Genomic DNA, 11,306 nt, shown 5'->3' on the forward strand with positions numbered 1-11,306 from the left:
GATAACAAATAGAAAAAATAAAATAAAATGATGATCTTAAGCCCTAACATAATTAAATTCAAATCAAATGATCAAAATACACCAATTAAAAGAGATCAGCAGAATGGATGTAAAAAACATGAATCAACTATATGCTGTCATAAAAAACTCACTTCAAGTGTAACAGTATAGGAAGATTGAAAGAAAATAAAGAATGAAAGAATTAATTTTTTTGATTCCTTACTTTTATTCAAGAACTCATACAAAATGTTACAGAGAAAGGAATTTCAATCCTCATCTTCTTCCTCCTCTTCATCTTGATTAATCTGGAAGTAGCGTAATTCATAGCTCTCTTTGCTGTTAGCAACGACACATAATCACGTAGGTTATTCTTCAAATATTTTTTGGTGCACTCCCAGGGAACAGCTCCCCAGGACCACCAGCCGCCTGCAGGAACCCCCACACCCCAGAAAAGCTAGAACAAGCTTGGCCAGGCCGTGAAAAGATCTGCCTAATTCTTGGACAGTCCTTCCAAGTCCGGCTGCTCTGGGAAAGAGCCCCTTGGGTTCGCAGCAGCCCAGCTAGTTGCTCCATCCCTCTGGAGGTGCTGCACTCCCGCAGAACAGCTGTCCAGCACCGCCAGCCCCCTGCAAGAGCCCCTGCAGCCCAGAAAAGCTACAACAAGCTTGGCCAGGCCATGTAAAGGGCTGCCTACATTCTCAGTCCTTCTGAGTCAGGCTGCCCTGGGGAAGAGCATCTTGGGTTCTCAGTGACCCACATAGCTGCTACAACCTTTGGGGGGCGCTGCACTCCTGCAGAACAGCTGCCCAGCATCGCCAGCCCCCTGCAAGAGCCCCACATCCCAAAAACAATAGAGCAAGCTCTGCCCGGACGAGTGAAATCTGCTCCCATCGTGGTGTGGATCTCCCAGTCCTTTCTGCCCTCAGGAAGTCCTCCTTTGCTTCAAAGAGACCCTGTTAACCCCATCAACACTCCAGAAAATCCACACTGCCTCAACAAAGACTGACCAACAATGCCAGCCCTCAGGAAGCATTCCTCAGCAGTGACAAGGCAAACACAGCCTGGCCACGGAGAGTACAACTCCACCAGGAAAAAGAAAACAACAAGCAAGATGAAGAAGCTGAGAAACCACCCCCAGTTAAACCAACAGGAGAACTCACCTAAAGCAGTTAACAATGAAACAGATCTCTGCAGTCTGACAGACCTGGAGTTCAAAAGAGAAACAGTGAAAATCCTGAAGGAATTAAGAGAAGATAGGAACAGTAATGCAGATACCCTCAGAAAGGAACTAAAGGCAGTAAAAACCAGAATGAACAATGCAGAAGAATGAATCAGTGATATGGAAGACAGAATAATGGAAATCACCCAATCAGGCCAGCAGACAGAAAACCAAATCAAAAAACAGGAAAGCAAGATAAGAGATCTATGGGATAATATAAAGCGGGCCAATCTACACATAATAGGAATTCCAGAAGTAGAAAAACATAAGGGAATGGAAAATATATTTGAAGAAATTATTGCTGGAAACTTTCCAAATATAAAGGATACTGAGTTCAAGATACAGGAAGCACAGAGGGCCCCAAACAAGTTGAACCCAAATAGACCCACACCAAGACACATAATAATAAAAATGGCAAAAGTTAGTGATAAAGAGAGGATCCTAAAGGCAGTAAGAGAAAAGCAGAATGTTACCTACAAGGGAACCCCCATAAGATTATCACCTGATTTCTCTACAGAAACACTACAGGTCAGGAGGGAATGGCAAGAGATATTTAAAGTGCTAAAAGGAAAAAATATGCAACCTAGAATACTCTATCCAGCAAGAATATCATTGAAAATAGAAGGAGAAATAATTTTTTTTTCCAACAAACAAAAGCTAAAAGAATACAGCAATACAAAACCCAGGGTAAAAGAAATATTGAAAGGGCTTTTATAAACCAAAAAGAAAGGAAGGAAAGAAAGGGAGGAAAAAGGAAAAAAAAAAGAAGAAGAGGAAGAATGAGGATTGAGGAGACCAGAGAGAGCAGTCACTCAAATAAGCCAGCATACAGATTTAATCATGAACATGCTTCAAACAAAATGAAATTAAAAAGAAAAAAAAAAGAGTCACCAAAATCATAAAATGTGGGCAAGGGATATTAGGAAATAAATAGACCCTTTTTGTTTGTTTGTTTTTTTGTTTCTCTTCTTAATTTTAATATAGTAATGAAGTGTTTGAACCTACAGGACCATAAAGCTAAAACACACAATTATAGGAAGGGGTTAGCATACTTAAAAAACAGGGCAACCACAAGCCAAAACCAAACACTGCATTTGCAAAAAATGAAAAAAAAAATAAAACACTCAAACAGACAATAACCGGAGACCATCCAACCAAAAAAAGAAAGGAAGAATGGAGAACCATAGAATCAACTGGAACACGAGGTTCAAAATGGCAATAAATAATCATCTATCAATTATCACTTTAAATATCAATGGACTGAATGCTCCAATCAAAAGACACAGAGTGGCTGAGTGGATAAAAAGGTAAAAACCTTCAATATGCTGCCTACAAGAAACTCACCTTAGGACAAAGGACACATACAGATTGAAAGTGAAGGGGTGGGAAAAAATATTTCATGCCAATAGACATGACAGGAAAGCAGGAGTTGCAATACTCTTATCAGACAAAACAGACTTTAAAACAAAGGATATAAAGAAAGACAAAGAAGTACACTATTAATGATTAAGGGATCCATCCAAGGAGAGGATGTTACTATCATCAACATATATGCCCCAGATACAGGAGCACCCAGAAACATACAACAAATATTAACAGACATAAAGGGAGAAATCAATGAGAATTCAATCATAGTAGGAGACTTTGATACCCCACTCACACCAATGGACAGATCCTCTAGACAGAAAACCAATAAAGCAACAGAGATCCTAAAGGAAACAATAGAAAAGTTAGACTTAATTGAGATCTTCAGGACACTACATCCAAAAAAAATCAGAATACACATTCTTCTTAAATGCACATCAAACATTCTCAAGAATCGACCACATATTGGGACACAAAGCTAACCTCAACAAATTTAGGAACATAGAAATTATCTCAAGTATCTTCTCTGACCACAACACCATGAAATTAGAACTCAACCATGGGAAAATAAATGAGAAAAAAAACCTACTCCATGGAGACTAAACAACATGCTACTAAAAAGCCAATGGGTCAATGAGGAAATCAAGAAGGAAATTAAAAAATACCTGGAGACAAATGATAATGAAAACACAACCTCTCAAAATCTATGGGATGCTGTGAAAGCAGTGCTCAGAGGGAAATTTATAGCAATACAGGCCTTTCTCAAAAAAGAAGAAAGATCCCAAATTGACAACTTAACCCTCCACCTAAATGAATTAGAAAAAGAAGAACAAAAAAGTCCTAAAGTCAGCAGAAGGAAGGAAATTATAAAGATCAAAGAAGAAATCAATAAAATAGAGACTCAAAAAACAATAGAGAAAGTTAATAAAACCAAGAGCTGGTTTTTGAAAAGGTGAACAAAATTGACAAACCCCTGGCCAGACTCACTAAAAAGAGGAGAGAAAGAACTCAACCAAAATTATAAATGAAAAAGGAGAAATCAAAATGGATACTGCAGAAATACAAAAACCCATAAGAGAATACTATGAACAACTACATGCCAACAAATTTGACCATCTGGAAGAAATGGACAATTTTCTAGAATCTTACAGCCTGCCAAAACTGAATCAAGAAGAAACAGACCAACTGAACAGACCGATCACTAGAAATGAAATTGAAGAAGTCATAAAATCACTCCCTACAAATAAAAGTCCAGGACCAGATGGCTTCACAGGTGAATTCTATCAAACATATAAAGAGGAATTGGTGCCCATCCTCCTTAAACTCTTTCAAAAGGTCGAAGAAGAAATACTCCCAAAGACATTCTATGATGCCACCATCACCCTAATTCTAAAACCAGACAGAGAGAACACCAAAATAAAAACTATCGGCCAATATCTTTGATGAACACAGATGCAAAAATTCTCAACAAAATCTTAGCCAACCGAATCCAACAACATACCAAAAAAATCATACACCATGACCAGGTAGGGTTCATCCCAGGTCCACAAGGATGGTTCAACATATGCAAATCAATCAACATCATACACTACATTAACAAAAGAAAAGTAAAAAATCATATGATCATCTCAATAGACGCAGAAAAAGCATTTGACAAAGTTCAACATCCATTTATGATCAAGACTCTCGCCAAAGTGGGTATAGAGGGAACATCCCTGAACATAATCAAAGCCATTTATGATAAACCCACAGCAAATATAATCCTCAATGGGGAAAAACTGAAAGCCTTCTCACTCAAATCTGGAACAAGACAGGGATGCCCACTCTCACCACTGCTCTTCAACATAGTTTTGGAAGTCCTAGCCACAGCAATTAGACAAACAAAAGAAATAAAAGGCATCCATATAGGAAGAGAAGAGATCAAACTGTCACTGTATGCAGACAACAAGGACTCAACCCCAAAACTACTTGAACTGATTAATAAATTCAGCAAAGTAGCAGGCTATAAGATTAACATTCAGAAGTCAGTTGCATTTCTGTATACCAGCAATGAAATATTAGAAAAGGAATACAAAAATACAATACCTTTTAAAATTGCACCTCACAAAATCAAATACCTCGGAATATACCTGACCAAGGAGGTAAAGGACTTATATGCTGAGAACTATAAAACTTTAATCAATGAAATCAAAGAAGATGTAAAGAAATGGAAAGATATTCCATGTTCCTGGATTGGGAAAATCAATATTGTAAAAATGGCCATACTACCCAAAGCAATCTACAGATTCAATGCTATCCCTATCAAATTACCCAGGACATTTTTCACAGAACTAGAACAAACAATCCAAACATTTATATGGAACAACAAAAGACCCAGAATTGCCAAAGCAATCCTGAGAAACAAAAACCAAGCAGGAGGCATCACTCTCCCAGACTTCAAGAAATACTACAAAGCCACAGTCATCAAAACAGTGTGGTATCAAAACAGACAGACAGACCAATGGAACAGAATAGAAAACCTGGAAATAAACCCTGACACCTGTGGTCAATCAGTCTTTGACAAGGGAGGCAAGAACATAAAATGGGAAAAAGAAAGTCTATTCAGCAAGCATTGCTGGGAAACCTGGACAGCTGCATGCAAAGCAATGAAACTAGAACACACCCTCACACCATGCACAAAAATAAACTCCAAATGGCTGAAAGACTTAAATATACGACAGGACACCATCAAACTCCTAGAAGAGAACACTGGCAAAATGCTGACATCAGCATCATGAATATTTTCTCAGGTCAGTCTCCCAAAGCAATAGAAGTAACAGCAAAAATAAACCCATGGGACCTCATCAAACTGAAAACCTTTTACACAGCAAAGGAAACCCAAAAGAAAACAAAAAGACAACTTACAGAATGGGAGAAAATAGTGTCAAATGATGCAACGGACAAGGGCTTAATCTCTAGAATATATAAGCAACTTATACAACTCAACAGCAAAGAAACCAATCAATCAATGGAAAAATGGGCAAAAGACCTGAATAGACATTTCTCCAAAGAAGATACATAGATGGCCAACAAACACATCAAAAAATGCTCAACATCGCTGGTTATAAGAGAAATGCAAATCAAAACTACCATGAGATACCACCTCACACCAGTCAGAATGGCCATCATTAATAAATCCACAAATAACAAGTGCTGGAGGGGCTGTGGAGAAAAGGGAACCCTCCTGCACTGCTGGTGGGAATGTCAACTGGTACAGCCACTATGGAGAACAGTTTGGAGATACCTTAGAAATCTATACATAGAACTTCCATATGATCCCGCAATCCCACTCTTGGGCATCTATCTGGACAAAACTCTACTTAAAAGAGACACGTGCACCCGCATGTTCATTGCAGCACTATTCACAATAGCCAGGACATGGAAACAACCCAAATGTCCATCGACAGATGATTGGATTCGGAAAAGGTGGTATATATACACAATGGAATACTACTCAGCCATAAAAAAGGATGACATAATGCCATTTGCAGCAACATGGATGGAACTAGAGACTCTCATACTGAGCGAAATGAGCCAGAAAGACAAAGACAAATACCATATGATATCACTTATAACTGGAATCTAATATCCAGCACAAATGAACATCTCCTCAGAAAAGAAAATCATGGACTTGGAAAATAGACTTGTGGCTGCCTGATGGGAGAGGGAGGGAGTGGGAGGGATTTGGAGCTTGGGCTTATCAGACACAACTTAGAATAGATTTACAAGGAGATCCTGCTGAGTAGCATTGAGAACTATGTCTAGATACTCATATTGCAACAGAACAAAGGGTGGGGGGAAAAATGTATACATGTAATGACAACTTTATTCCCTTGCTGTACAGTGGGAAAAAATAAATTAATTAATTAAAAAAAATTTTTTGGTGAGATATTTCAAATACCTTTTGGAAAAAGTCCTCAGAAGTTACAGTGATCTTGCTTTTGCTTCTTTCGATTGCTACAACCCTTCCCCCAAAGTTTCCAGCTTTTCCATTCACTTTGATTCTTTCCTGAAGAAACTGTTCAAAATTGGCCACATCCATGATTCCATCTTCCACTGGGTGCGTGCAATCAAGAGTGAATTTAAGAACCTGCTTCTTTTTTTTGCCCCCTTTCGCCACAAGCTTTTTCATTGGCACCATGGCGGCAGTGGAGGCAGAAAGGGAGTTGAGCAAACTACCCAGATGCAAAGAGCCCAAGAATGAAAGAATTTATACCATGCAAATATTAAAGTAAAATAGCTACATTAATATTACGTAAATTTACTTAAAAGCAAAGGAAATTACCAGAAACAAGGAACGACATTATATAATGATAAAAAGGTCAATCCACCAAAAAGACATAGTAATCCTAAATATGTAGGCACCAAGGAGCAGAACTGTAATATTTGTGAAGAGACACTGATAAAACTGAAGAGAAAAATAGATAAATCCACAGTTGTACTTGGACATCCCAACAATCCTCACTTGATTTATAGAACAATTTGACAGAAAATCAGAAAGATATAGAAGAACTCAAAAACATCAGCATTCAACAGAATCTATTCTGTTTGTAAAACACTCCATTCAACAAGAGCAGAACATTTTTTTTTTCAAATGATCACAGAACATATACCAACCACTCTCTATTTGGTTGTGTCTCATCTGTTATTTGAACCCTTTTGTGCAGATCTTTTTAATTTTTTTTCTTCAAGTATAATACATGTTCACAAAAGTGCACAAATGTTTAAATGTGCAGATGACAATCTATGTAAATATCACTCTATTAATTACATTATCAACCTCCCAGAAGCTGCCTTTATGCTCCCTTTGTATTGCTATTCCTTCACTTCCCCTTTTGAGAATGACTATCCGGCCTTCTCAAACTACAGATTAGTTTTGTCTTTTAAAATTTTATGTAAATGGAATACCATACTATGTATTCTTTTGGTTCTGGCTTTTTTTCACCCATAATTATGTTTATAACATACATTCCTGTCGTTCAAAGTAGCAATACCTATTTGTTAATATCTATTGCTGTAGAGTTCTACATTCTACAGCTATAGCATAATGTATTTATCCACTCTATTTTTTTAATCTCTATTGAAATATAGTTGATTTACAATACTTTGTTAGTTTCAGGTATACAGTAAGGTGATTCAGTTATATATATATATATATGGATATATGTGTGTGTGTGTGTGTATATATATATATATATATATATTCTTTTTTTACATTCTATTCCATTATAGATTGTTAGAAAATATTGAGTATAGTTCTCTGTGCTATATAATAGTACATACTTACTGGTTATTTATTTTATATAAAGTAGTGTATATTTTTTAATGATTTTTATTTTTTCCATTATAGTTGGTTTACAGGGTCTGTCAATTTTTTACTGTACAGCAAAGTGACCCAGTCACACAAACATATATACATTCTTTTTCTCACATTTGTCCTCTATCATGCTCCATCGTAAGTGACTAGATATAGTTTACAGTGCTGTACAGCAGGATCTCATTGCTTATCCATCCCAAAGGCAATTGTTTGCATCTATTAAACCCAGATTCCCCGTCCATCCCTCCCCCTCACCCTTGGCAACCCCAAGTCTGTTCTCCAGGTCCATGAGTTTCTTTTCTGTTATCCACTCTACTGTTGGTGAACATTTAGGTTGCTTAACGTTTCCAACTATTATAAATAACTATGGACATTCATGCACTGGTCTTCTTATGCATATATTATTTATGTTAATATTTACCAAGGAGTAGAATTGTTGATTTATACATTAAGCATATGTTCAAGTTTGACAATGACAATAATTATTTCCCAAAGAGACTGTACCCATTTACACTCTCACCAGCCATGCCTAAGCATCCCAGGGCTGCACATCTTCGTCAACACTTAGTAATAGCTGTATTTTTCTAAGCCTTTCTATTGTGTCTTATCGTGGTTTTATTTTCTACCTTTCTATTTAGTAAAAAGCTTAAGCACCTTTTCAAATGCTTTTCAGCCTTTTGAATATTCCCATTTTTCAAGTATGTGTTATCTTACCCATTTTCCTAAATTAGGTTGTCTTTTTCTTAATGATTTCTAGGGTTTTTTTAATATAGTCTAAATTCCAGCCCTTTTCAGTTATATTTATTGGAAATATCTTTTGCCATTCTCCCTTTTCACTTTCCCAGTGAGGTCTTCTGATGAGCAAAAATTTTCTTTTTTAAGGTAGTTGAGTATCTTAGTTGTAAGTTTTGATGTATAGAAAACCATACAACTTTGTTCATCTTTGAGACTGTTTTCACTATTCTTACTTGTTTTGTTTCCAGTAGAGGATAAGCTTGACAGGCTCCCTCCTTCCAAGGAGAAAGCCCTGCTATGTTCACTTCTACTTCCTCTTTCCTTCTTGAACAATTCAAAGTCATTAGGTATGACAGAGCAAGGGAGGCATCCACAGTGGATGAGGCAAACAAACTTTAGAGAATATCAGAGCCAAAGCAGGACAAATATGGACTACGTGGTGTATTATTATAATCAAAGCCTTTTTTAGACCAGTTTTAAAGTGGAGAGGAAGGCAGAGAGGTTGCCCGTATACTCCCTGCCCTACACAGATATAGTCTTCCTCATTATCAATATAATTCATCAGAATGGATACTTTTTTAACCAAGGATGAGCCTACATTTATGCGCCCTAATCACCCAAGGTCCACAGTTTACATAAGGGTTCACTCGCGGTGCTGTATGTGGTTTGGACCAATGTACAATGGCATGCATGTATCCATTGTTATAATATCACAGAGAATAGTTTCACCGCCCTAAAAATCCTCTGGGGTTTGCCTATACAGCTTTCCCTCAAACCGCACCACCACCCTCCCACTAGCAGCAGCCAACGATCATTCTACAGGCTCCCCAGTGTTACCTTTTCCAGCATGTCGCAGAGTTGGAATCATATAGGAAGCAGTCTTCTCACAATAGCTTGTTTCACTTAGCTACATGCATGCAAGATTCTTCCACGTCTTCTCATGATCTTGATGTTTATTTCTTTTTTGTAGTGAATAATATTCCACTGTCTAGACATAACACATCATAGCTGCTTTCAAGTTTTGGCCATTACAAATAAAACTTCTATAAACATCCACGTGCAGGTTTTTGTGTTGGCCAAAGTTTTCAACTCCTTTGCACTTCTAAGAAGCACAACTGCTGGATCTCTGTTAAGAGTATGTTTACCTTTATAAGATTCATGTGCTTTTCATCTTATAAGCAATAGGCATTATGTATCTGACTGCATTCTCCTTTTTTGCTTTGTCCTCTTGGAAAATCAAAGCCAACCTTGAAGGCCAGCTTTAATCATTGTGTACTGATGTGTGTGTGTGTTTTACTGCTGGCATTCTATAATTCTTTCTTTACTCATCATGTCACTTTTTTATTTTCTGGACCATATGGTAAATCATGTTTCATTTTATAAGAAATTGCCAAACTGACTTCCAAAGTAGGTGTAACATTTTGCATTCCCACCAGCAATATGTGAACGTTCCAATTGCTCCACACCCTCACCAGCATTTGGTGTTGTCAGTCTTCCAAATTTTAGACATTCTAATAGATGTGTGGTAGTATCTCATTTTTGTTTTAGTTTTCATTTCCCTGATGACTTAAGATGTGAACTATCTTTTACATGCTTATATTCCATCCATATACCTTCTTTTATGAGGTGTTTGTTAAGATTTCTGGCCCATTTTTTTTTTAATCTGGTATTTGTTTTTCTATTGTTGAGTTTTAAGAGTTCTTTGTATATTTTGGCTAACAGTCCTTTATAAACTGTGTCTTTTCCAAGTATTTTCTCTGTTTGTGGCTTATCTTCTAAGGCATATGGAAGTTCCCAGGCTAGGGGTCAAATCAGAGCTACAGCTGCTGACCTACACCACTGCCACAGCAACAAGGGACCTGAGTCATGTCTGTAACCTACACCACATCTCACTGCAGTGCTGGATCCTTAACCCATTGTGTGAGACCAGGGATCAAACGGGCATCCTTGTGGATACAAGTCATATTTGTAACCCACTGAACCACAAAAGCAACTCCCAGAAGTTTTTAATTTTAATGAAGTTCAGTCCAATTATTTCTTACATGTATCATCTCTTTCAGTGTTGCCACACTTATTTTATAATCTCCGTTTAATAATCTTATTAAAATACTTCAAAATTGATTCTCCCATTTGTATTTCTGCTCTTTCTCATGACAAATTTTCCTTCACTTCATATATATTTGTAGTCTTTAGTACTTCTATATACTTTTGTATATATTTTATATACTTTTGCAGTATGTGTAAGTATACATTTATACAATATTTCATATAATGAACATTGTCTATAGCAATGTTATATAACCTAGATTTTAGATACGACCCTTCAAAGAAGCTTTGCAATTATTTCTGCCAAGTGCTTAAAGAGTATTACCAGCTCAGAATGACTTTAAGCTCATGAATTCTTATATCATCCAGGTAGGTTACATTCAAACTCATATTCCAAATTGAGCAGACCAGTAACTATGGTATCTTATTAGAAACATTTTATTTTCCAGCCAATACTTGGAGGGAGACAAAATACCCATTGGCAATGTAAGGACATTTTCCCTAGTCCGTCCATTCACTGGAATCAAATTTTATTCAATGTGTAAGATCCTACATCCTACCTAGTATGTAACTTATCTTCTACCA

The 11,306-nt window shown here is 37.0% G+C and overlaps 1 pseudogene; it reads right to left on the reverse strand.

The window, feature by feature from the left end:
• Nucleotides 1-206: 206 nt before the first annotated feature.
• Nucleotides 207-6,765, reverse strand: LOC146395674 (large ribosomal subunit protein eL22-like; annotated as a pseudogene).
• Between the last annotated feature and the right edge of the window lie 4,541 nt (nucleotides 6,766-11,306).

Source organism: Sus scrofa, chromosome 16 (genome assembly GCF_054392235.1).
Source record: "Sus scrofa isolate SSC_HxYL_T2T_F1_AM1 chromosome 16, Sscrofa_HxYL_maternal_Yorkshire_Landrace_v2.0, whole genome shotgun sequence".
NCBI lineage: Eukaryota > Metazoa > Chordata > Mammalia > Artiodactyla > Suidae > Sus > Sus scrofa.